A 25,191-nucleotide genomic window follows, 5' to 3' on the forward strand; every position below is an offset into this window, starting at 1 on the left:
AGAAACATATATGTTCTTTTAGCCTCCAAAGTCAAGAAGGTTATTTTATTGTAAGTGGGGATCTTTTATTGGGTTGTACGAAAGAAAAAAAATCAAAGCAAATTAAAAGTTTATTATTTGTGGTTGATCTCCTCCGAAGTTCCGTCGTTGGAGCTGCTATTTAGTTTGTGATTACAAAAAGGAATTCAAGAGAGTAATTCTTGGTCAAAAGTGTTGCAAATTGTTATTTTGGTTTGTCATGACTTGCAACAAAAGAAAGAACCAGATTGTTTATTTTTATTAAATCTTGTTGTTTTGACTTTGGATTTTTGTTGGAGTCGCCGATATTTGTGTTGCAACAGCTTTAGTGATTAAGTAAATAATTTGGTTGATATGATTTAGCTGGTGGCTTGGTGCACACAATTGAGAGGCTGTGAAAGGTGTGGTAGAGTTTGGATTTGTGAAGAATCAAAGAGGTGATACTACGTGTGGTTTTAAGTATTAAAGGAAGGGAAAAAAGTTTGTGGTGTTTGATTATTTTTTGGAGATTGGTTTCGGCATCGGGAATCAGTTCTAACTGAAAGAGCGTTCATAAAGAAAGTAAATATAGGAAAGAGATGATGAAGATTGGAGAACTTCCAGTATTGATGAAATCGAACTACAAAGTATGGTCAACCAAGATGAAGGGATTCCTGAAAGAGTATGGTTTTTGGGAAGTTATTGAACCTACAGTCGGTGTAGTTGTAGATGAAAGGAAGATGTACACAACATTGGGGTTCATATGTCAAACCCTACCGGAAGACATCTTAGTACAAGTTGCCATGCTCATGAATGCTAAGGAAGCAAGGCGTGTTTTGAAGATTCAATTTCTTGGAATTGATTATATACGAAAAGAAAAAGATGAAAAAGTAGCTCAAGAAGCCGCTAAGAAAGAAAGATTGGATAAGTTCGTTGAGAAGGAAAGACTGGATGCTATTGTTCAAGAAGAACAAGCACGTAAGAAAGATGCTCTGGAAGCTACAGAGATAGAAGAAGCTTTGCAAGCTGTTTTGAGAAGTGAAGGTAAAGAAAGGTTGAACGAAGAAAAAGAAAGAATTTCTTCAGAAGAAGAAGAAGAGAAAACGGAGAATCTTAAGGTATGTTTTTATTACTCAGACAACTTTGAAGATGAGAAAATTGATATGATAAGTGAGCAGAAAGTAAGCAAGAAATCTGCTAGTGATGATGATGAGAGAAAGGTTATGGAATTGAATGAAAGGAATGGTGCAGCTAACAGGTCTGCAGATTTAGAATCGTGTGTGAAAGTCAATAATCGAGAATTGGTTGATGAAAAGTTAGAACCGAATGAAAGGTTGAGAAGAATTGCCAGAATGGAAGGCGTAGTAGGGTCTGATAAAGAAGGAATGAATAGCCCATCTGCAAGTCTTGATGAACAAAGAATTAAAAGAAAAGTGAAAAAGAAGAATGTGAAGAATGAAGTGGTATGTGAGATCAATGTGGATGGTTTGAACGATGAGTGTGAAGAACTTGCTAAACAAGTTTGTTACAAACAACTGAAAAGAAAGGGTAAAGATGAACCAATGATTAAAGTTGAAGAGTTGAGAGTGCTATTGGGAATTCAAGACCTTGGTGGTACAAAATAGATGAACAATTCAAGATTAAGGGGGGTGAATAAAGGATTAATCTTGAATATTAGTAAAGTTAAAGGTTTATTTTATTAAGTTATAATTTAGTTATTTGAATTGTATTAGGTTTAGGAAAGATATGTCTTGGAGAACAAGTTTAGTGAGTCTATAAATAGGGTCTAGTATATTAATTTTATTGATGAGAGCTGAGAGAGAGTTAAAGAGAGAGTCAAGGAGTCTCATCTCTATGTATGTTTGATAAGTTCGTGAAGTTCGTTTGATATATAAAAAGAGTCGTGGGTTGTCATCCCAATATCTCGTGTTAGTTTGATTGATAAGTTTGTTAGATTAGATTATTTGATCCGTCTGGACCAACACTATTAAGAAGTTTGGTTTCAAAACCTAACTCACCCAAAAAGCAAAATTATATTCTAGTTTCAGATTTCACTTTCGCTATGACACATCCCTATAAGTCCGGTAGATTCTCAAAAAATATTGTAATTTATAAAAACAATCACTTTTAAATATATTTAAATGATTATGCCCTTTTCAAATTAATATTAACCTCTATTGAAGTGAAATGTGTGTAACTATATCATATATCTACTTTATATGTGTATCACCTTTCTTGAAACATAGAAACCAAACTAGACATCTTTCTTAGAATATAGAAACCAAACTACTTTGTACCTTATTTGTATGTGAAACTTTTGTTACAAATCTACGGGTTAAATTAAAAAACCTCAAAAGCTTTGATTTTTATTACTAATCTTGAAAAGCCTACATAGATTATTCGTACTGAAAAACAAACACACATAATGTTTTCATTTACTAGTAGAAGTGTACTTAAAGTTCGGAAGCAGCTTCCCTATCCAAGAACCATGTGAGCCCACTTACTGGCGAAACCTTTTGCACGGGCAAAGGGTAATAATCATTTGCATGTTTTCCCAATGCCACCTTAATTGCGTCGGCTGCATCTTGTCCCGTCACCACCATTGCAATCTCGGATGCTGAGTTGATTAAGGGAAAAGTGAAAGTGATCCTACGAGGTGGCGGTTTTAGTGAATCTGATTTCTTTCTCAAACCGTTGGAAATGCCAACAAAAGAGTGACAACATGGCCTTCAGGACCCATCCCAACTAACATCAAATCGAATTTAGCAAACCCCGTGGTTGGTGATATTTTAAGTGTATTGTTTGCTACCACATGTTTTAGTTTTTGCTCGTATTCCTCTGCTGCTTCCTCGGGTAATAATTTTTCTTTGATCGGGTAGATGTTAGATTTGGGTATAGGTACCTAATATTCATATATTAAAATTAGTAAAGAAATGATTTTGTTAACATCTGATCACTTGTAGCAATGAACATACTTCTGGTAAGTGTAAAAATAAATAAACTTACATAAAAAAAGGATGTTATGAATTTTCATCATTTTGTCAAATTGTACATGTTGACTAGAAGGTGTGTTTGGACTGTTTTATGGCTGATTTAGATTATTCGACATCAATGAATTCGAAGATTTTGAATTCCACTCAAACAACTTCAAATAATGATATATAAAATGTCAAGAAAAGGATATCATTGATTTCAATGTTTAATCTTGAAAGTTGAAGCAAAAATTACCTTACTAAGAAACCCATCATAAGCGAGTTTGTAATTGGAATCTGGATGACTGAGAGGAACAACTCGTTCATCAAGGAAGAAAATCAACCACTTTGATCACTCGATGGAATTAACGTATGGAGGCTCCGTTAATTTCCTATCAATGTTAAACTCAAATTTATTCACAACGATTGCAATATTCCTATTTTTATCCAACAATCAAGTGAGTACAAATTTAAATATTACCTGAGAGTATCAATCAGAGTACCACCAGAGAGCACGATAGAGAAGGTACCATTAGCGGCAATGTATTTAGCGGAAAGATGGAGGATATAGATTGCAAGAGCAACTGCGACTTGTTCCTCCGATTCGAATTTCTGAATAGTTGGTGGTGCCATTGATCAAACGATATGGATTTGAGTTGACAACTTTGACATACATCTACCACTATTTATAGCAAGAGTCCAAGAGAGAGACATTTTTGACTAGTCGTTATATTATATCGGATCTATTTCAAATGCTACTATATTCTTTTTCTATATAAACCTCTCTATTATAGTTTGTACGTATAATTAGTTTTAATGGATGGCACTTTTTATATTAATAGTTCCAACTAACTTATTTGTTGATTATGTTTTTTAGTACATTATGTTATTATGTTTTTAGTTCATTATATTCAACATATTATATTTAATACCAAAGAAACAAATATATGTTACTCAAAGTCAAAGAGACTTTCCTTATGATTATATCACCCCACTTCAAAGCAATACGGTGTTGTTACTGAAGAAGCGTGGATCGACTCACTGGTAGACGATCTACTTTCCTCGGGTGTGATTATGCTATCTCACCGATGGTTTCTCTTGGATCTGGGTTCTTCCACCTACAAAATGAACAGCACCGTCAACTTACCCCTCAGAAAGGGACAGAGGGGTCCTCTTTGGGGTAACCCTCCGGTGTGAGAATAAGTATTTGTGGAGAAGATAATAATATGTGAGAGTAAGGAATTCTCGAGAGTATTGCTTAATAGCTGAATACTCTGTGTGATTGTGTTACTGGCTGTAACTGTCTGTGAGTGAATGTAATTGAATATGATTGAATGTGAATGAATGAGTATGAATGTGTCTCCATCAATGTGGAGTTGATGCTGTATTTATAGTGCTAGGGTTTCCACTAATTGGGCTCAGCCTTGTTGGCCTCCTCCAATTGCTCTGCGCCACGTGTCCTCTGGGACACCTGGTGCTTTCTCATTGGTTGTAATCACGTGGTAGCACATGTGTCATGCTGAGTTGTCCACCTTTCATTTGGCTTCTGTCAACATCAGCATATTCTTATTCCTTAAAAAGATACCTTCTGGAAGGTTGTCTGACGTGCACAATCAAGGTTGCCCTAATCCTGATTTGGATAAGGACGAGGTTGATTATGTGCATGTGTGATATGCGCCAATCCTGAGGATGCGCGAGGTCTTCTCTTTATTCTCACCCGCAGATGTTTCATGCGCAGATGTGATATGCGCCGCGCGCTGATGCGCCACGCGCATATGTGATATGCGTGAGCATATGTGTGCCTGGGCATATGATGCCTGAGCATGTGTGGTGCCTGGGCATATGATGCCTGAGCATATGTGATATGCGCCATGCGCGTAGGTTTTGGCTTAGTGCTTTCATAATGTCTTGATTTCAAGCTTCTTGTGGGTTGACCCGCCTTGCTCCGTGTTGAGGCGGGTACATACCTCTTCAAGCCCCCCCAGTCTAATGTGTGTCTTGTCTCGCGCGAGCGAGGCAAGATAGATATTAGACTTTAACAGTTTCTTTTTTTAGTAGGGGTTTTTCTTTTCTTCTTATTACTCGTCATTGCGCGAAATTCTATCCTTTTGGTTGAAAACGAATCGTCTATGTACGTGATGGTTGCTGACGTGGGTCAGTGATGGAGACGTGTCAGACATTTCGTGTGCTCGAGGTGCTACAGTTGCCTTTCGTGTCCCCTCACATGCTGTCAGGGACACGTGTCGCGCTCGCGTTGGTCCGTTCCTGCGAGTGGTGGCGCGTGAACTCTGGCAGCAGCCGTATTGTTTCCTTTCATGTCTCCTCACACAGTGTCAGGGACACGTGTCGCGTTCGTAGTGGCTTAAACCTGCGAGTGGGGGCGCGTGAAGTCCGTTCAGCACCAAAATTTCTCTCTCCTGGGCCTATAAAAGCCAGCCCTTAGATTTTTTTTATCCTGCATCTTGTTGTTTAATAATCATAGCTCTTTTCTTTCTTTCCTTGTATTCCGATTACCCTTGTTCTGCTTCCAGCTATCTGTTCTTCAGAAGTTTCCCTTGTTCGATTTTAGAGTTGTATGTCTGATAGTTCAGACAATACAATCTCCTCCATCCATTGCCGTAGAAAATCGTTAGTAATGTCTACATTGAAGAAGACCGGCAAGGGGAAGAAGGCTGCTGAGGGCTCATCGGAGGAGGTAAGGAGGACCAAGGCGGTGAAGAGGTGGAATGAAATCCCCTGCAAATTGAGGCAGGCTGATCTTGACAGCCTTATCGCCTCTCAGGGTTTTCCCACCCTGTTTGGCTGCATGTTGCCTTTGGCCGGGCAAACGGCGGCGGACCCGCCTACCGGCTATATATCCCTATATAGCCATTTTTTCACCCACTGCAACCTTCGTCTCCCGATGACAAGGTTTGTGGGTGCACTGCTTCAGTTTTATGGGATTCATATATCCCAAGTCCATCCGTTTGGACTTGTGCGCATGACTCACTTTGAGTTCATGTGCAAATCCCAGCGCGAGGAGCCCACCCCTCGGCGCTTTCAGTATTTTTACAAGCCCAAGATCCAAGACAATTGGTTCTCTTTTATTCCTCGCAGTCAGAAGGTGAAGTGCTCCACTGTTTCATTCAAGAGCCTTCATGACTGGTCTGAGAGGTTCTTTTACATAAGGGCTGGTGTGATCCCCATCCGCATGACCATGCGCGCGATTTCTTCTGCGCATGCGGATGTGGGTGTCCTCAAGAACCCAACTGGCGCCTGGGTTAATAAGCTGACCGCTGAACCATCCCCCGCCAAGAACATTTGTGAGGAGGCGCTGGTGGGGGTTGGTATGAGCAAGAGGTGGGCGGACAGCGCGCTTGAGCCCGTTATCCAAGTCGACGGGTTATGTAAGTTTTATCTCATTGCTTTACTTCTGCGCGAATATAATTCTTTTTGCTGAACTCATTTGACTTGTTTTGTGCAGTCACCAAGGAGTATATCCATGCTGCCTATGATGAGCACATGGAGGGTGGCTCCGTCGCGCTTGGCGCTGGGGAGGTTGGTTTCCCGGATCGCTTTGATGACATGTTCATCCCTGTTGATCTGGGATTTGTCTTCGACAGCGATGCGCCTGGTAAGCCTTTGTACTTATTCATTTTCCTTTATAATACCAAATTTTGCTAACACTACTGTTGCATGTATTGTAGATGCGCTGGAGAACTACGAGCTGGAGCTCGCGGAAGAGGAGGAGGAGGAGGAGGCGCCCCAACTAAAGCGTAAAGCTAAGGGGAAAACTGGCGCAGGGGCCAGTAAGAAACAGAAGAAAGATGTTGCCCCTATTGTTCAGGATCCTCCTACTCGGGCGGGAGGATTTGGGAAAACCCAGGAGTTTACCACCAAGGTTTCCTTGTCTTCCCTGCCTCAAAAAGTGGGCAGACCTCCTGTCCACCTGAGGCATGGTGCCACTACCTCCTCCGTTCGCGCGGCTGAAACGCCCGCGACAGGTAAACTTTGCTTATCCTTTATGTTTCTACGAGCGCGATCCTTATCGGATTACTAATGAATCTTGTCTTACTCAAATGTTTGTAGAGCCGGCGACAGCGCAACAAGATGCCGAGGCTGCGCCGGAGGTCGCTTCGAAGTCCCCCGTTTTACCCTCAAAGAAGGGTAGAATGGACTTTATGGCGATATTTGCTGCGCGAACGGAGTTGCGCCAAGGTACGTATTGCGCTCTTATTTTCTGACTCTTTTAGATCAAGTCCTGAACCATTTCTTGTTGTTGATTTTTTCATAGAAGCCGTAGCTGGTGCACAAGCTTCTGGCGGCACTCCTGGCGCCGTTCCCAGCGCCGTTGGCTCTGCTCCTGCTCCTGCAAGCGATGAATCTCCCCTCATCGGTATTACTAAGGAGCAGGAGGCCGTTTTGCGCGCTGACTTGGCGGCGTCGAGACCTCCCTCACCTCCTCCTGCGCACAGCCCTCCCCGCGAGACCGATTTTGATTCTAGGTCGCAGGAGAAGAGGCCTATTTCAGAGGAGGGTGAGGAGTTTGAAGTTGAAGACTCCGCGGGCGCCCGCGCCAGCCCTGCTGCGCCACGAGGTTTCGCGGCGGAGCCTTCTCGTAGGGCTGGCAATGACTTTTCTGCTTCATCCCCGCAGGTATAGGTTATTTTTTGTTCCGCTGCGCGGACTTCCATCTTAGTGTTTTGATAACTTAGATAATTAATTTGCTTTTGCAGGAATCCGATCACATTTACCGCCCGAGATGGAATATAACTGAAGACAGCACCTTTCAGTCCATGGGTGTGTGTGCGGAATTCTGGGCTCATGCTGTGCCTCCAACTGAAAGGAGGTTCCAGGAGGACCGCGCTCGCGACGACCTGCTCAACGACCATATGTTTGCTGGGTCGGCCTTCTTTGCTGCCTCCCAAGAGCTTCGCTCTGATTACGTAAAAGTACGTGATGCTCTTGTGTAAGCCAAGCAAGAGGCTAAGGTGTCTGCTTGGCATCTTTCTGATGCTCGCGAGAGAGCTGAGAAGCTCCAAGCCGAGCTCATTGAGAACAGAGCCAGCGCCAATAGCGCCTTCGTGAAGCGCGGTCATGAGCTTTAGGCTGCGCGGGAGAAGCTACAGGCGGCGGAGGCGGACGCGGCCAAATACTCGCGCCGAGCGCGCGAGTTGGAGCTTGAGGCTGAGGCGCGTGACCAAGCTCTTGTCCAGTCCATAACTGAAAAATCATCACTGGAGAGTGAGGTTGCGCGCCTGAAGAGGGAGCTGGCGGCCGCGCAGGCCGATAAAGATGAAGCCCTGGCGACGGCAGCGTCTAGCCAGGAAGCACTTGATGCTGCGCGGGTGGAAAAAGAAGAAATCCTGGCGGCAGCAGCGTCCGACAAAGAGGAGCTAATAAAGGCTAAGAAAACTGTTGAGTTATTAAACTCTCAGGTTCCTGCCCTCGAGACGTCTGTTGCTGGTCTCGCGCAGGATCGCCAATGGCTGATCTCACAGGGCATGACTCGTTGCGCTTACGCGATGAAATACTCAAACGAGTTTCAGGCCCTGGTGATGGATTGCAACGCTGCCGCGCGCTTGGTGGGCCGAGCTGAAGGGTTCACGGATGGTTATGAATATGGTATGTTGAAGAAGAACCCATCCGAGTACCCTTATCAGAGCAAAGCTGCCTGCGCGGAAATGACCGCGATGGGGGAGAAGTACATGAATACTCCCATTCCCATCCTTGCGCAGGTATTTTAACCGTTAATGAGATTACCTTGACTTATTTTCTAAGTCTTTTTGTACTCATATTTTTTGTTATGATTTGCAGATATCAGCGCTTGCTGACCAGCCCGACCTCGGCGCGCTAAAGAAATTACTTGACGAGTGCGAAGGGGCTGGCGGCGACGATGGCGCGGCGAAAGCTGGCGTTGCTAGCGGCTCTGGCGTGGCCAAAGGATCCGCTCCTGACACTGTCATGGTAGAAGACTCCATTCAAGATGAAGAACTTGACTATGGTCAGTTTGGAGATGAAGAGGAGCATGCTGCGCCAGATGCTGAGGGCGAGGATGAGGATCATGAAGAGGCTGATGTCAACGTGGAGACTTGAGAAGCCCTTCATGTTTTTTTTTTTTTTTTATTTTTATTTGTAATTTGTATCTCATCATCTTGTAAACTTGTAAATTTCAATGCTTTTGAATGAAATTATGTTTTTCCCTTCTTCGCATCTTGCGCATTCCCATTCATCTCTTTATATAAGATATGCTTGCACGTTGGAATAAGAACAAGGTTGTAAGGAATTTGTTATACTTAACCCTTGTCATATTGTAAGTGATTTTGCCATATCTTGTTTGTGTTGACACGTGTCTTGGCGCTTTCATTATTCCTCTTTTGCGCGACGTTATCGCGCGTGGAATTATGAATTTTTTAGCCTTTACGTGTCAATATGTGTTACTCAGATATCCATTACAACCTCATGCGCAACCTCGACCTGAGACCTTAACAACTATGTTTTGGCATTTGCTTTGCCTTAGTTGTGTTTAGGTATTTTTATGGTCAGAGCGCGCAGTATGTAGGATGGATGTTGTGAGTGTTTTGAGCTAAGGCTCACATTATTGGGCTAAGGCCCTGATGTTTTAGAGTTAAGACTCGCTAACGCGTTTGAGCTTGAAGCTCGCGCATGTATGTTTTACTTCGTTTTATTTCATTTTGATGTCAATACAATGTTGTCATATTGCTCAAAATTAATAAAGGGAAGTGTGAAACATGTATGCAAAAGGTAATAGAATTGGGCTAAGGCCCTGGCGTTTTAGAGTTAAGACTCGTTAACGCGTTTGAGCTTGAAGCTCGCGCATGTATGTTTTACTTCGTTTTATTTCATTTTGATGTCAATACAATGTTGTCATATTGCTCAAAACTAATAAAGGGAAGTGTGAAACATGTATGCAAAAGGTAATAGAATCCACATTAAGAGAAGATAGCGCGTATCATTATTCATAATGGCTTAAAAAGCCTTGATTACAAACTTGATATTTTTTACATGAAACATTTTCTAAGTTGTGCCGCGTTCCATGCGCGCGGGATCTTCTTTCCATTCAAATCTTTTAAAGCATATGCGCCTTTCCCCAATTCTTCTGATATTTGATACGGTCCCTCCCAATTGGGTGACATTTTTCCTGGGGGTATCGCGCGGCTAGCCTCATTATTTCGAAGGACAAAATCATTTTTCTTGAAGTGGCATTCTTTCACACGCTGGTTGTAATATTTTTCCAGTTTTTTCTTGTATTTGGCTTCACTGATGATAGCTGCCTCTCTGCGCCCTTCAAGCAAGTTGAGATCCAACCTTCTTTCGCGCTCGTTATCAATTTTGCTCATCATGAGCACTCTATGGAATGGGCATCCAATTTCCGCTGGAATCATTGCCTCTATTCCATAGGTTAGGCTGAACGGGGATTCGCCATTGCTGGTTTTGCTTAATGTCCTGTGTGCCCACAGGACATTAGGTAGCTCTTCGACCCAAGAATGGGATTCTCCCTCCAACCTTCTCTTCAGCCCATTTAACAAGCTTTGGTTCGCGCGTTCCACTTGTCCATTCCCCTGAGGGTGATAAACTGAAGTGAAAATTTGGCTGATGCGCAATTCCTTGAGCCAGCTGGATATCTTCTTGTCAGTGAATTGCTTGCCATTATCGCTCACAATTTCCATGGGCAAGCCAAAACGGCATATGATGTGGCTCCAGATTAACTGTTTCATCGCTTCAGCTGTGATTTTTGCTAGTGGCTTGGCTTCAACCCATTTTGTGAAATAGTCTACTGCCACTACCAAAAATTTTACTCGCCCAGGCGCTTGCGGTAGGGGACCCACAATGTCGATTGCCCATTTGTGGAAAGGCCATGCGGAGGTCACCGGAATCAAGTTGTTCTTTGGCCGCATGGTGTTTGGCGCATAGCTCTGACATGCTTTGCATTTTTGTATCTCTTTTAGAGCGTCCAAGTACATGCCAGGCCAATAGTAACCTGCGCTCATTGCCTTGGCAACCACCATGCGCGGGCCAGCATGTATTCCACAGATTCCTTCATGTATCTCTCTGATCACATAGCTTGCTTCCTCAGCATCTAGGCATTTCATGAGCGGCCCAAGATAAGAGCGTCGATATAATGTACCATCAAGCAGTTCATAGTTCTGCGCCTTGTGTCTTATCTTCCTCGCTTGCGCGCGATCATCTGGTACCTTTCCCTCCTTCAAGAATTCCATTATTGGAGTTATCCATGATGAAAGGGTTGTATGAGTTACCAGGACAGACTTCGCTACCACCGACAGGTTGCTCAGTACTTCTACCCTGACATCTTTGCCAAAGTGATCAAAACTGGTTGATGCCATCTTACTCAGCGCGTCTGCAGATTTGTTTTCACTGCGCGGGATATGAATGATTCTGAAGCTGTCAAATTGCTCGACGAGCTTTTTCGCCTGCTCTAGATATAGAGGCATGGTATTCTCCTTGGCATCATAAAGGCCATTGACCTGTGCTGCTACCAAGTATGAATCAACATGGGCCTCTAGCTTTTTAACCCCGAATTTGTGCGCGATGCGCAGGCCAGCCAGCAGGGCTTCATACTCAGCCTCATTGTTGGTGCTTTTGAAGTCCAACCTGATGGCGTAAGTATATTCATGATTCTCTGGGTCGACCAGTTTTAGGCCTGCGCCGGACCCTTCGTTGTTTGAAGCTCCGTCAGTGAACAATCTCCAAACATTTTCTTCATCGCTGGCTCGCGGAGGGTCTACCTCGCGTTGAGCCTCTTCAATTTTTCCTTCAGGGACCTCGGCAATGAAATCAGCCAAGATTTGTCCCTTTATTGCTGGACGGGGCTTATAGGCGATCGTGTGCTCGCCTAATTCCAGCGCCCACTTTGTCAGCCTTCCTGAGAGCGCGGGACGCCGCAAGACTTGCTGGATGTTGTAACCAGTCAGAACTTCAATGGGATGACCATTGAAATATCTATGAAGCTTGCGCGACGCGTGTGTTAGTGATAAAACTAATTTTTCCATGATGGAATAGCGCGTCTCAGGATCTGTCAGCACCCGACTCACATAGTATATTGGCGTTTGGATTCCCTTGCGATCCACCAATAATACTGCGCCGATGGCGCGCTCTCCTGCTGATAGATATAATGTCAAAGTTTCACCAGGAAGTGGAGCCGTGAGCGCGGGCAGATTTATCAAACATTCTTTAATCTCACTGAAAGCTTGCTCGGCTTCAGGAGTCCATTTGAACTGACTTTTCTTTAAGCAGTTTCTCAATGTATTGACAAATGGGGTAGATTTGGTTGCATGGTTCGCTAGGAACCTGTTGATTGATACCAATCTACCATTCAGCTTCTGAACTTCTTTCATGGTGGATGGCGAGGGCATGTCAAGGATGGCTTCCACCTTCTCAGGGTTCACCTTGAAACCATCCTTGGTAACCATTACCCCTAGAAATTTTCCCTCTAGTACGCCGAAAGTACATTTGCTCGGATTGAGCTTCATGTTAACTTCCTTTAGGCGCCCAAGGGTTTCTTCGATGTCCTTGAGCATTTGCTTTTCCTCCCTGCTCTTGATCACCAGATCATCCACATAGACTTCTAGGTTTCTCCCGATTTGCTCGCTGAAAACGGCATCCATAAGTCTTTGGTATGTGGCCCCCGCATTCTTCAAACCAAAGGGCATTTTTGTGTAGCAAAAAACACCCTTGTCGGTTCTGAAGGCGGTCTTGTCCTCATCTTGTGGTGCCATTTGAATCTGGTGATAGCCTTTGTAGGCATCCAGGAAACATTTTAGCTTGAATGGCGCCACGGAGTCCACCTTTGCGTCGATGTTTGGGAGGGGGTAACAATCCTTTGGACACGCTTTGTTGAGGTCCTTGAAGTCAATGCACATCCTCCACGACCCGTTACTTTTCTTTACCATCACAGGATTGGCTACCCACGTCTGGTATCGTATCGGGCGGATGATGTTTGCGCGCAGTAGATCCTCAACCTGCTCATTCATGGCCCTCGCCTTTTCATCCCCCATGACTCTCTTCTTTTGAGCAATTGGCTCTACAGACTTGAACATGTTGAGGGAATGTTGTGCCAGGTCTCGCGGAACCCCAGTCATATCAGAGTGTTGCCACGCGAAGACTGACATATATGCTGTGAGCAATCTTTTCATTCTCACCCTCATGTCGTCTGATATCGTTGCGCCAATTGTGATCTTCTGCTCCGGGAACTTTGGGTTGAGAATCCATTCCTCTGGCGCGTTTTCTGCCACAGGAGTTTTCATTCTCCCCTCCCGCGGAGTACTTGTCACTGCGCACAAATGATCCCGGTATACAAAAGTTACACCTGTTGGTGTTGGGAACCCCAACGCTCCGTGCGCTGGCGACGATATGGCGTTGAATTGGGCAATTGTTTCCCTACCCAGGATCATATTGTGGCATGAAGTGGTGGGCAAGACCAAGAAGTTAACAACTTCAGCTCGCTTGTGTTTCTCATCCCCCATAGTTAGCTCAAATTGTATTTGACCTAGGGGATGAATGATTTCATTTGAAACACCAGAGATTGGTGCATTCACAATTTCAAGCCTTGCTTGATCTGCCGGATCCAGTTTCCTGAAACATTGCTCATACATGATGTCTGACTCGCTGCCAGTGTCCACCAGGACTTTCGACACCTCATAATGAGCAATGTGTGTAGTGATGACCAGAGGACTGCTAATTGAAGGGCCTCCCCTGATTCTTGGGAAGATTACTTGTTGCTCGCGCCAATCTCCTTGGATTTGCGCGCTTCTTTTTATTGATGTTTGCCCTTGCCTTCCTCCTTCAGCTACACAGATTCTTTTGTACTTTTTGCTGGCAGAGGCTCCTTCTGGTTGTTCATTGTCTGTTCTTGATTTTTTCACCAGGTGAGCCAGCTTGCCTGATTTCACGTCCTTTTCAATTGCATCCTTCAAGTGGTGGCATGCATCAGTGTTGTGCCCTGTGGACTTGTGAAATTCACAGTACTTGCCACTGTCTGATGGTCCCTTGTAGTGTAGTGGCTTGGGGCTTTTGAATTGGACATTCTCCGTGCTTAACACCTGTGAAGGCGTTTTGGTGAGGGGAGTCCATATTCTTGGCAGAGGTCTGCTAGGATCTCTGCCGCCCTCCCTCTTGTCACTCTCCCCGCGATTATGAACATCTTTTTGGGGCTGGGGTGAGCTTGGTTGCGCCTGCTTTTCTGCGGAAGAAAAACTGGTTGGTTGCAACCTGGACCATACAGAGTTCTGTTTGCCCCTCTTTTCTTTGCTGCGCGGTGACTCAGCTTGATGCGCTCTTTCTCTTGCCCTATTTTGGGCAATTTTTTTTTCGTTCCTCGCGAAAACTCGCGATGCTTCCATTAACTTGGCCCACGTGGTGGGCATGCCATCTCTGCTTACGAGAGCCCGGCGGAGTTGATCACTGCGCGCGCCTTGTATAAAGGCCACGCGCAGGAGTTGCCCAGTTATACCTCCGATTGCCAGAGACTCCTGATTGAAACGAGTGATGTAGTCTTCAATCGTTTCATCATTCCTGCGCACGCAGTGCATGATGTCATCAGGATCGCGTGTGTGTCTGCGCTGCTGTACGAAGTGGGCTTGGAACTTTTCCAATAGTTCCTCGAACCCATCAATTTGCCCAATCGGCAAGCTCTCAAACCAGACACGCGCCGCGCCCGTGAGGCAGCGAGCAAACATGTGACACCATGTTGGCATCGTCCAGCTCTCTAGGTTTCCCGTGTTGTAAAAACCTTGCAAGAAATCGTCTGGATCTGTTGTGCCGTCATATTTACCCAAACCACTTGGCATCTTGGTTTTGTGCTGGATGGGAGCCTTCGCGATGCGCTCAGTGAACTTTGAATGTTTCACCAAGATGGCTGGTCTATATGGTGTGGTTACGTCCACTTGCCCTCTAACTGGTGGGCTGTACGGCATGTGCAGATCCAGATCGGCTCTGGCTCCAGGCGCCATGTTCACAGGCGCGCGGAGCTGTGAGCCTCCTGCATGAGTGTCTCGTGTCTTCCTCATGCTGTGCACTTCTTCATCACTGAACTCAGTGTGTGCAGTGTGAACAGAATGTCCTTCTTCCGGCGCGCGCGGCCTTTTTGTTCCATGAACAGTTTGCTTATCAAGCGCTTGCCTTTGTGTTAAGTCGGCTAGCTTTTTCTGTTTGACCATCTCATTATACTTGTCCATTAGACGCCGCTGCTCGTTTATGAGCCATTCGTTAGGATCATTTGTTTCATCTTCTGGACCCATTGGTCCTTTTTGTTTCGCGCCGGCAAGATTTTGTAACGTAAGATCGTCTGGAGGAGTTTCAGTCTGGCCATGAGGAGTTGTGATGAAAGGACGGTTACTGGTGGCGCGCGTAGAATCACGCTGCGCCCTCAGAAACTGTTGTCCCTCATTAACATCCTCACGTTCAATATCCTCCAGAGCTTGATCAACGTTAAGAACGCCAGAAACCATGGTGATTTTTTTCTTTATATATAGATCTGATAAGATCTGATTGCCATTGTAACAGTGGATGGCGCCAATGAAGAAGCGTGGATCGACTCACTGGTAGACGATCTACTTTCCTCGGGTGTGATTATGCTATCTCACCGATGGTTTCTCTTGGATCTGGGTTCTTCCACCTACAAAATGAACAGCACCGTCAACTTACCCCTCAGAAAGGGACAGAGGGGTCCTCTTTGGGGTAACCCTCCGGTGTGAGAATAAGTATTTGTGGAGAAGATAATAATATGTGAGAGTAAGGAATTCTCGAGAGTATTGCTTAATAGCTGAATACTCTGTGTGATTGTGTTACTGGCTGTAACTGTCTGTGAGTGAATGTAATTGAATATGATTGAATGTGAATGAATGAGTATGAATGTGTCTCCATCAATGTGGAGTTGATGCTGTATTTATAGTGCTAGGGTTTCCACTAATTGGGCTCAGCCTTGTTGGCCTCCTCCAATTGCTCTGCGCCACGTGTCCTCTGGGACACCTGGTGCTTTCTCATTGGTTGTAATCACGTGGTAGCACATGTGTCATGCTGAGTTGTCCACCTTTCATTTGGCTTCTGTCAACATCAGCATATTCTTATTCCTTAAAAAGATACCTTCTGGAAGGTTGTCTGACGTGCACAATCAAGGTTGCCCTAATCCTGATTTGGATAAGGACGAGGTTGATTATGTGCATGTGTGATATGCGCCAATCCTGAGGATGCGCGAGGTCTTCTCTTTATTCTCACCCGCAGATATTTCATGCGCAGATGTGATATGCGCCGCGCGCTGATGCGCCACGCGCATATGTGATATGCGTGAGCATATGTGTGCCTGGGCATATGATGCCTGAGCATGTGTGGTGCCTGGGCATATGATGCCTGAGCATGTGTGGTGCCTGGGCATATGATGCCTGAGCATATGTGATATGCGCCATGCGCGTAGGTTTTGGCTTAGTGCCTTCATAATGTCTTGATTTCAAGCTTCTTGTGGGTTGACCCGCCTTGCTCCGTGTTGAGGCGGGTACATACCTCTTCAGTTTCCTATTATCTACATCTAATATGCAAAACATATAAATATAGGAACATGGTTTGTAAAGTTTATAAAGAGAAAGGAGAATGAAAGAGCTCATTTTATTTAGGTGTGTAATATTAAATACATGAGCCACTATTTATAGAGCTAGAATATTACTATAACATAATGGTGTCATAAATCACATTTATATTATTATTGATATCCATATAAATAAATATTCATAGCAGTACATGTTGATACAAATTTCAAATAATTTTTGTTTGATAAACAATAAAATTTAATTGCAAATTACTTTAGTAAGCAGCAAAATCAATTATAGTACAAAATTGCAAATTAATAACTCATGTACTTAAATAACATGTTTTTTTTATCTTTTATCAAAAAGTGGTTTTAAAGTTGGATCGAACACATCCTCGGTTGTCCTCATACGAACCAAACCTCTTTTTTTAATCATCAATATACGTGATGTCAGCTTCGTTTGCGGATGCTCCAATTGTGAACGTTGTTATACACACGTTAGATTATTGTGAGGACAAGATTAAAAACAAAAAAAATCGTTTAGCTTTCTGACGAACATTTCAAATTTTTAGTTTTTATAATTTTTGCATACATATATTTATGCCATGTCAACATAAATTATCTATGTTCATATATATGATTAAATTTTGTTCTCTCTCTCACACACTCATTAGTTTTCGAGCCATTTTTATGCTGAAAACTGTGATGACCACATAAAACCATTGGCGAATGATGGCTTAGCCCCAACCTTTTGTGTAATAGTGTAAATTTACCTGTTTTTTCAGAAAATTTTTGTACGTAGTATAAATTTACCTGTGTTCTTTCGGTATTTTTATACTTAAAATTATAAGTATACCTTCAATTTTTTTCAGACAATCTACAAATGTCATTAACTTGTGGTTATAGAGACGAGATGTCCTCGGACAAATTGTAGAGTACTTGAAAAGTCAAAGTTCTTCAAAAATCAACTATATTATACCTATACTTAGTTTGTATATATTAATGGATTAACATAAAGATAACTAATTTGGGGGTAAAACTCAATAAAAAGGAGTAACTTTACTTTTTCTTGAAGGTGACAAGCGGGAAGATGCACTTTACGTTGGAGGTGGCTTATGGTGCTAGTGGAAATCGCTCGTGGGTGATGAAATTCATCAGAGAAGTGGGTTGTGTTCAAAAGAGATTGGGTGTAAGAGAAAGAAACTAAATGGGGGTGGGGAGGGGGGGGGTGAGTACTTGCTAATAGATTTATGGTTCTCTACTTCCTATGGCAGTATGGCTACAACATGTCGTTGGCATAGAGCCGCTTAATATGACGCCTTTCATTTAGTGTAAGTTAATATTTGTAGTTTCTTTTTACCAATAACACATCGGCCGAACAAATTTCATTGTTTACGAAGACCAATGTTCATAAATAAAGGAATAGAAAAAACAAAAAACCCTAACCTATAACGACAGTAAGTCGTCCTAAATTAATTATGACACGTCTTTGAAAAAGTGGTCGAAGATCACGAAGATCACAAAGTTAAAACGTCTTTGTCAATAACATGTTTCCTTGAGTTGGACAGTTCCAACTTTCAACAAGATTTCATTCTTGAACAAAAATCTATTTTATTTATTTATTTCATATATTCTATGACCGTAACAGGGGAGGCTACACATTACACAACGATTTTGAATCTGAGGAGAAATTCAAGAAACGGCAAATTTATTCACTCTATCAATAACCGAGTCGGATATGTTGTATCATAAGAGATTTGTCTTTTCTATTGATTCCTATGAATTGAATCCGAAACAATTATTGAATGGGGTATTCAACTCCGAGTATGAATGGAGAACATCATCTTTATTTGTTTTATTGATTTTATTGACAACATAAGGCAGTCTCTATGGGGTTTAGGTATCACAATAGGTTTCTTTTAGTGATAATTTAACAAATATGCACGTGCAGGTTAGCATATAATTAGCCAAAAATCAAACTAGTTAATTCAAATTTTGGAGTGAGAAAACAAAAGTTATGACTTCACCTACCTCCTTTGTAAATCGACTAAATTATTTATTTATAAAGCTATATTTATTTTCTCATATATAATTATAATTTTTAAAGAAAGTCCTACTATTAATTAACCTTTGGTATCAAACCTACATTTAAATCATTGAGTATGTGTTATTGGGTGATAAGATGATTAAGATGTGAAATGAGAGGTTAGAAGTTTAAACCTCATGAAATATTAATATTTAATCGTTTAAAAAGATAAATAAATAAACAAATAGCAAGTATGTGCCATACAATTGAACACGTTTACAAAGAACCAACAATATTGAAAATCATGAAACTTCAAATACTTACACAACCAAATTGTGCAGGAAGTGGGTGTTACAACTTAAGTAGGGGATTGACTATAAGGATTTAAGCTATAAGAAATAATTTAAAAGTGTATTTATATACATCCCTAAAACGAAAGGAGCATTCGGGGTCTCTTACAAATTTTATTGTAACAAAGCAAAATAACAACTACAATGGATATGTTTGAGTCATTTTCATCATTTGGTATACTTTTGTTTGTTTAACTTTGGTTTAAATTGAAGACCCTATTAGACAGAGTTGTCCTCGTGAGTACGCGGACCCTCAAGGGCGTGGTGCTAGTAACAAATGGTTCTTTGACATAAGCTTACATATGATCAATAATATAACTACAAGTGTGATAATTAACATCAAACAAAATAATACTATTTTAGCAAAATGATTTATATAAATTAGTTCCACGAATCATGAGGCTATCCTAGCATTTTTTTTTTGTACAAATCAACTCTTTATGTATATACACTTTAATATCTCTCGATAGCTATTAATGTTATTCTATTAAGTCTATCTTCATATTATATACTCTTTTACACTGTGTTCCAGAGTTTAATTTAAGAAGGGAAAAGAAAGGAAAGAGAATTAGAAGAGAAAGGAAAGGAAAAGAATGAAAAATATGTCATGTTCCTGAGTTTTACTAAAATGAAGAAAAAAAGGAAATTCAGTATGTTGTGTGTTCTTGAGTTATGATGAAAAGAAAAGAAAGTAACATTTTTACAATTCTACCCTTTAAGTAAAATTAAACATGTGATAACATATCTTGTACTAAAACATTCTGCACAACAATTGCTGCAATGTTAAACATAACTTCTTCCTTTTCAAGTCTTCATAGCAGTTACAATCCGTTACTTCGAAGAGTTCATTACTCGTTTCTCTAAACCATACTTTAACGTGCTGAAATATCATTCTTCCTTCTGCAAAAAAAAAGCACAAACCCTTATTATAATATAAGTTACTGTTACTACAAACATTAAATGAAAAAAAAAACGAATTTAGTAACTAGTAGGGGTTTTCGAGTCAAACCGCGAGCCAAACCATTATTAACGGTTTTTGATTATTCGAAGCCAAAACTGAAACCGATCCGCTTTGGAACGGTTTAAACCCATTGGGTCTTTGAAGAGGTAGGTCCCAGCAGAGCCCAGTTGGACCCGCAGGACTCACCTTGAAGAGAGACGTCTGCGCAGAAACCAACTGGATCCGCAGGACCCACCATGCTCAGAGACATGACGTCCTTACGCGCAGTACGCAAGCTGTTCCGGCAGGAAATGCCTCCCAATGGTGAAGTACTCCGCCTGTTCCCGCAGCTGCGGATACAAGCCATCAGGGAAGGCCACCCGCGCAGCAAGGCTACACGCACAAGGCACTTAGCTCTCAATAATTCAGTAGTCACCTGAAGGAATGAGCAAAGCCGGGAACAATCCCGCACAAAGGCGGGAGGGGGAATACTCCCGCCCAAATGAGCCAGTCCGTACGATACTGGAAGATCTTTTGTACTGTACCTGACGAGGTATGGGCAAAAGATCTGACCAGAGATACGACAGCTCATTGACAACAGTATGGCGAGCAGCATGCTCTTGTACTGTATGTCACTATTAGCCGTTGCCTACTCACCAACTCCTGTCATACCACGTGCATAGCCGGCAGTTGGTGGAAAAGGAATAGTACACAGCAGGCCTGGTCACTGTCAGCCGCTGCCTACCCACCAACTACCAGCATGGCACGTGTGTAGGCCACAGTTGGTAGAACAGGAATACTATTCAGCCGGCTATACCTTCTTGGAAACCTACATTCGGCTATAAATACCCCAAATGGTATGATCATCTAATCTTATCTTATATCTTACATCATATACCTGATATCTGCTCTAGCAATCTCTTAATATACGTTTATATTCAAGAGCAATCTAGTCTGATTCTCACGCCGGAGGGTGGTCACAAGGAGGTACCCCCCCTTCTCAGTGACGAGCTCACGGTGTCTGTTTTGCAGGTTATCAGAAGAGCCATCTTTGCCGGATCTAACCCCTCGTGGGAAACATCTATTTAACCCCCAGATTATCCGTAATCTGCCCGGGGTAACTTAGTGTTTCTTCATTGGCGCCATCCGTGCATAAAAGCTAGAACTTCATTTCAGTTTTTTCAAACTTCTGGAAAGATGGTTATAGAAACTCCGGTAACCACAACCCCAGCTACTCAGGGGGATACCGGCGACTACACAGTTTTTACGAACACTACCCCGGTTACCCAAGCCGGGGCAAGTGCAGTAAATTTTACGAACACTACCCCAGTTACCCAAGCTGGGGCAAGTGCAGTAAATAATCGCTCACTGGGATTCACCGATACCCAGTTAGGGAGACAAAGAACGAGGCTCCCCCGCCAAACACTCGATGAAGTCAAAGCGTGGGCGGAAGCAACTAAAAAAGAATTCCAAGCTGAGTTGGATGAACGCTTACGTTCACTCCAACAACCTGAGGAATTCGAAGAATACTTGGACGATGATTCGGAGGAATCCGATAGTGACGCAAACCCCCGTCATAGGGCGAAAGGGAAGCGTAAGGAAACGGACTCCGAACCGAGAAGGCGTTTTGAAGAAACCTTCAAACCAAAAACACAGGTGGAAATCCACGTGACTTCTCGAAAACATTTACACCAAATGCTGCAAAGGCGGGAACGTCCAAATTTGCAAAGGACATTGCGGAAGCAATCGTCCCGAAAAGTGCCAAACAGATGTCCAACATCGGCACTTACGATGTTATATCTGATCCAGACGATCATTTGAACAGGTTCATAGCGGGGGCAACCGTCAGTAGTTGGACGGAACCTACGTGGTGTTACATGTTCCAAATGACGCTTGTTGGGCCAGCTAGAGCGTGGTTCGATCGTCTACCGGTCCACCACATCTACGATTGGGAAGACTTCCAACAAAAATTTAGCCAACACTTCAGCCAACAAAGAAAGTATACCGAAGAGCAATGGACAATCCTCAAATGCATTCGAGAGGAAGATGAATCTTTGCCAAACTTCATCACTCGCTTCAACTCAAAGAAGCTAAGTCTGGGTAACATTAGCGAAGATCTTATTCGCGCTGCTTTCATCCAGGGCGCGAACGACCCAGAGCTCATCCGCACCTTAACGGGTAAAGATGGCATGCCATCCACATGGGATGCCATCATGACAGCAGCTAAACGCTTTGCGGAAACGGAGAAGCAACTGGGTAGAGATCTCCCCCAGAGCACAAACCTCTACACCCAGAAAACAAGAGAAGACAACGTCCTTACCGCCCGACTAAACAAAAAGCGGAAGCTAGGCATTTGGCAGTCAAGGGTAAACTTTGACACCTCATCCGGCTTGCAACATCGATTAGGCGGGAGGGATAACGTACAGTCGAACCAGAACTCCAGATGGACGCCACTCACCAAAAGCGTCACCGAGATATTCGCCACTGAGGAGCTCCCATGGCCAAAGGCTCCAATAATCCGACATCGTCACAATGCTGATCGGAGCAAATACTGTGACTTTCACAGGACAAAAGGCCACAACACTGAAGAATGCACAGACGTAAAGGACATGATCGAAGCATTTGTCAGAGATGGGACGCTCGCGCACCTCGTGGCGCAATGAACGCTGAGCAGGCTGATGCGTGTAGAACCCCAGTTGGGGAAAACACGAATAAAATTGCAGCTTCAATGTTGGAGACTACATACTGCGTAAACAACGAGATCCCGAACCAGGTGCATATCGGCTCGATGGCACTCCCATCCCAACAACATGGAAGAGAGCTCAATTACACAGTTTGCATGTAGATCAATTCCAAATTTGTAAAGAAAAGGCCCAGAGCCACTTCTAATGGAAATGATTCTCCTTAGAACATCGACGATGATGATTTTACATTTTTACTTATGAACTTTCCACACGGATATGCCGGTCTTCACCGCATACATAAGTGTCAAAGAAGTCGTTGCGTGGGGAAGGCGGCAAAACCCGCATAAACCCAAAAAACGGCAAACCTTCACGCAGGTCAGTTAAAGGTAAAAGTTCAGTCATCCCACTAAATGAAAGTGCCGGTCCTAACCGCACGAATCATGATAGAGGAAACTGAATAACCTATTAACAACCGCGCGTCGAACGGTTAATTTACTCAATACTGATGCCGGTTTTCACCGCATAATTACGTGGAAAGTCGTTGCGTGGGGAAGGTGGCAAAACCCGCATAAACCCAAAAAACGGCAAACCTTCATGCAGGTCAGTCATAGGTAAACTTTGGTCATCCAACTAAATGAAAGTGCCGGTCTTAACCGCACAAATCATGAGAGGAAACCGAACCTATTGACAACCGCGCGTCGAACGGTTAACTTAATTCAAAATACTTTAGAAAATTTCTAAAAAGATGAGGAAAACCTCCACGCAGGTCAGATATAGGTTAAGTTTAGCCATCCTACTAAGTGCAAGTGACGGTCTTACCCGCACAATCACGAACGAGGAAGCAAAACTTCAACCTATTATCTACCACGTTCAAAGGTTAACTTATTCTACACATAGAAAATTTCAAAGGAAAAGATGAGGAAAACTTCCACGCAGGTCAGATATAGGTTAAGTTTAGCCATCCTACTAAGTGCAAGTGACGGTCTTATCCTCACAATCATGAAAGAGGACGCAAAACTTTAACTTATTATCTACCACGTTGAAAAGTTAAATTATCTAAGTACTAAAGAAATTGCTAAGTTAAATCAGAAAATGCGTGAAATAAACAAGGCAAGGGATTGGCAAATAATCTTTATTCCATCAAAATTCAAATATTACAAAGATTGCTGGGTACATACCCGCATACAAAAGAAGCTATACAAAAATAAAAATCTACTCTAATGGTGGAAAGGAATCTTCAAGATCAAGCCTCAGGACCACTACCACTTGGACCCGCACCATCAGTAGAGTGCGGCGGTTCAAGGAAAGCTTTAAGGATAGCTAGCCCATTATCAGCAGCGGCAACTTCGTTTACCTTCTCCACCACCGGATGCGGGAAGGCGGCATACTGATTCACTGCTTGGTCGTATACAGCTTCAGTATCCACATCAAATAAAGGGAAGTTGGAAGGCGGGATGCCTTTCTCAACAAACCCTAGACCAAGCAGGAAGCCGGCCTTTTCCCCATCCTCATGAGAAGCGTTGAGGGCTGCGCTCATAGCATCGTCATAAGACGTATCCGTGAAGACCCGATGCACAACCTACAAAAAAGAAAAAATACAAGTATCAAAACATTTTCTATTTACAAAGAAAAGCGTAAAGACATTATGAAAAGCTTACCTGAGACAACGCTTCTAGAAGAAGCCATTCCTTGGCAACCAGAGCTTCTTGGAGGGCGGCTTGAGCTTGGTTACGGGCGCGTTCGGCTTCACTTTTGTTGAGGTTGGCAAGCAACACTTCTTTAGCCGCAGCCTTTTCAACGCCCTTTAGCTTCCGCTCAGTCTGGTCAAGCACCCCCCTCTGGTCCAGGATCTCTTGGAGCTTCTTCGCGTCCTCCATCGCCAAGGCATCATGAGCCTGTTGGAGCGCCTCTAGTTTAGCTTTAAGTTCCTCATTCTCGAGGCGTAGAGGCTCAGCAACAGCTTCAGCCTTGGTGGCCCTTTCAGTTGCGTTCCGAGCAGTTTCCTTAGCCAGCCGAAGCTGTTCGTTAACAGCTTGGGCAGCCTTGGAACGGGCCTCGAGACGGGCCTGAACTTCAACTTCAAGGGCCTTGAACGCCTTCTCCTTCTCCGCAGCAGCAGCGGAGAGCCTCCTATTCTCCTCCCGGACAGCCCGAGCCTGAGCTACTTCTTGAATGCGAGCTGCTTTTAACTTGTCGTTTTCACGACAAAGCAGCTCGACGCGCGGCTGCATTTGGGCCAGGAGAACCCGAAGCTCATTGGTTAGCCTACCCTCCTGGTAGCTAGCCATGGCTTCCCCCAACGCACCACTGGGAGCTGCGTGACGAGCCCACTCCACGCACTCCACAGGTGTGCGAAGGGTTGTTCCTCGGCGGATGTTCCATCGTGGAACATACACTTCATTGGAATCCGATACTGCAAAAAACAAAAAGCAGTTAGGAAAAGATGATATAAAAAAGAAATAAAAAAAAAGGCCAAAAGAACCTTACGCACCTGTAGGGTCAACAACAGGCCGATAGCGGCCAAACCCATCACCTGAACCCAAGGGAAATCCGTCCAAGAGGTCAGGTAGATGGGAAGGAGGCAGCGGTTGGCGAGAAGCCCCATGCATACCTGAAGGATCGGCCGTCGTTGCCGATGACGGAGGAGGCATGGTGAAGGCCGCCGCGGTAGTAGAAACCAACAGA

At 43.5% G+C, this 25,191-nt stretch overlaps 1 pseudogene across 1 annotated transcript; it reads right to left on the minus strand.

Moving 5' to 3' along the window:
• Positions 1-2,278: 2,278 nt before the first annotated feature.
• LOC143599689 (6-phosphogluconolactonase 3, chloroplastic-like) lies at positions 2,279-3,838 on the minus strand (annotated as a pseudogene). Its single transcript, XR_013147336.1, has 3 exons — positions 3,451-3,838; positions 3,226-3,361; positions 2,279-2,899 (listed from the first exon to the last, which is right to left on the minus strand). The product of XR_013147336.1 is annotated as a 6-phosphogluconolactonase 3, chloroplastic-like (transcript).
• Positions 3,839-25,191: the final 21,353 nt, after the last annotated feature.

Source organism: Bidens hawaiensis, unplaced genomic scaffold (assembly GCF_021521415.1).
Source record: "Bidens hawaiensis isolate Kalapana, Puna unplaced genomic scaffold, B.hawaiensis_p1.1 tig00052512_1, whole genome shotgun sequence".
Classification (NCBI taxonomy): Eukaryota; Viridiplantae; Streptophyta; class Magnoliopsida; order Asterales; family Asteraceae; genus Bidens; species Bidens hawaiensis.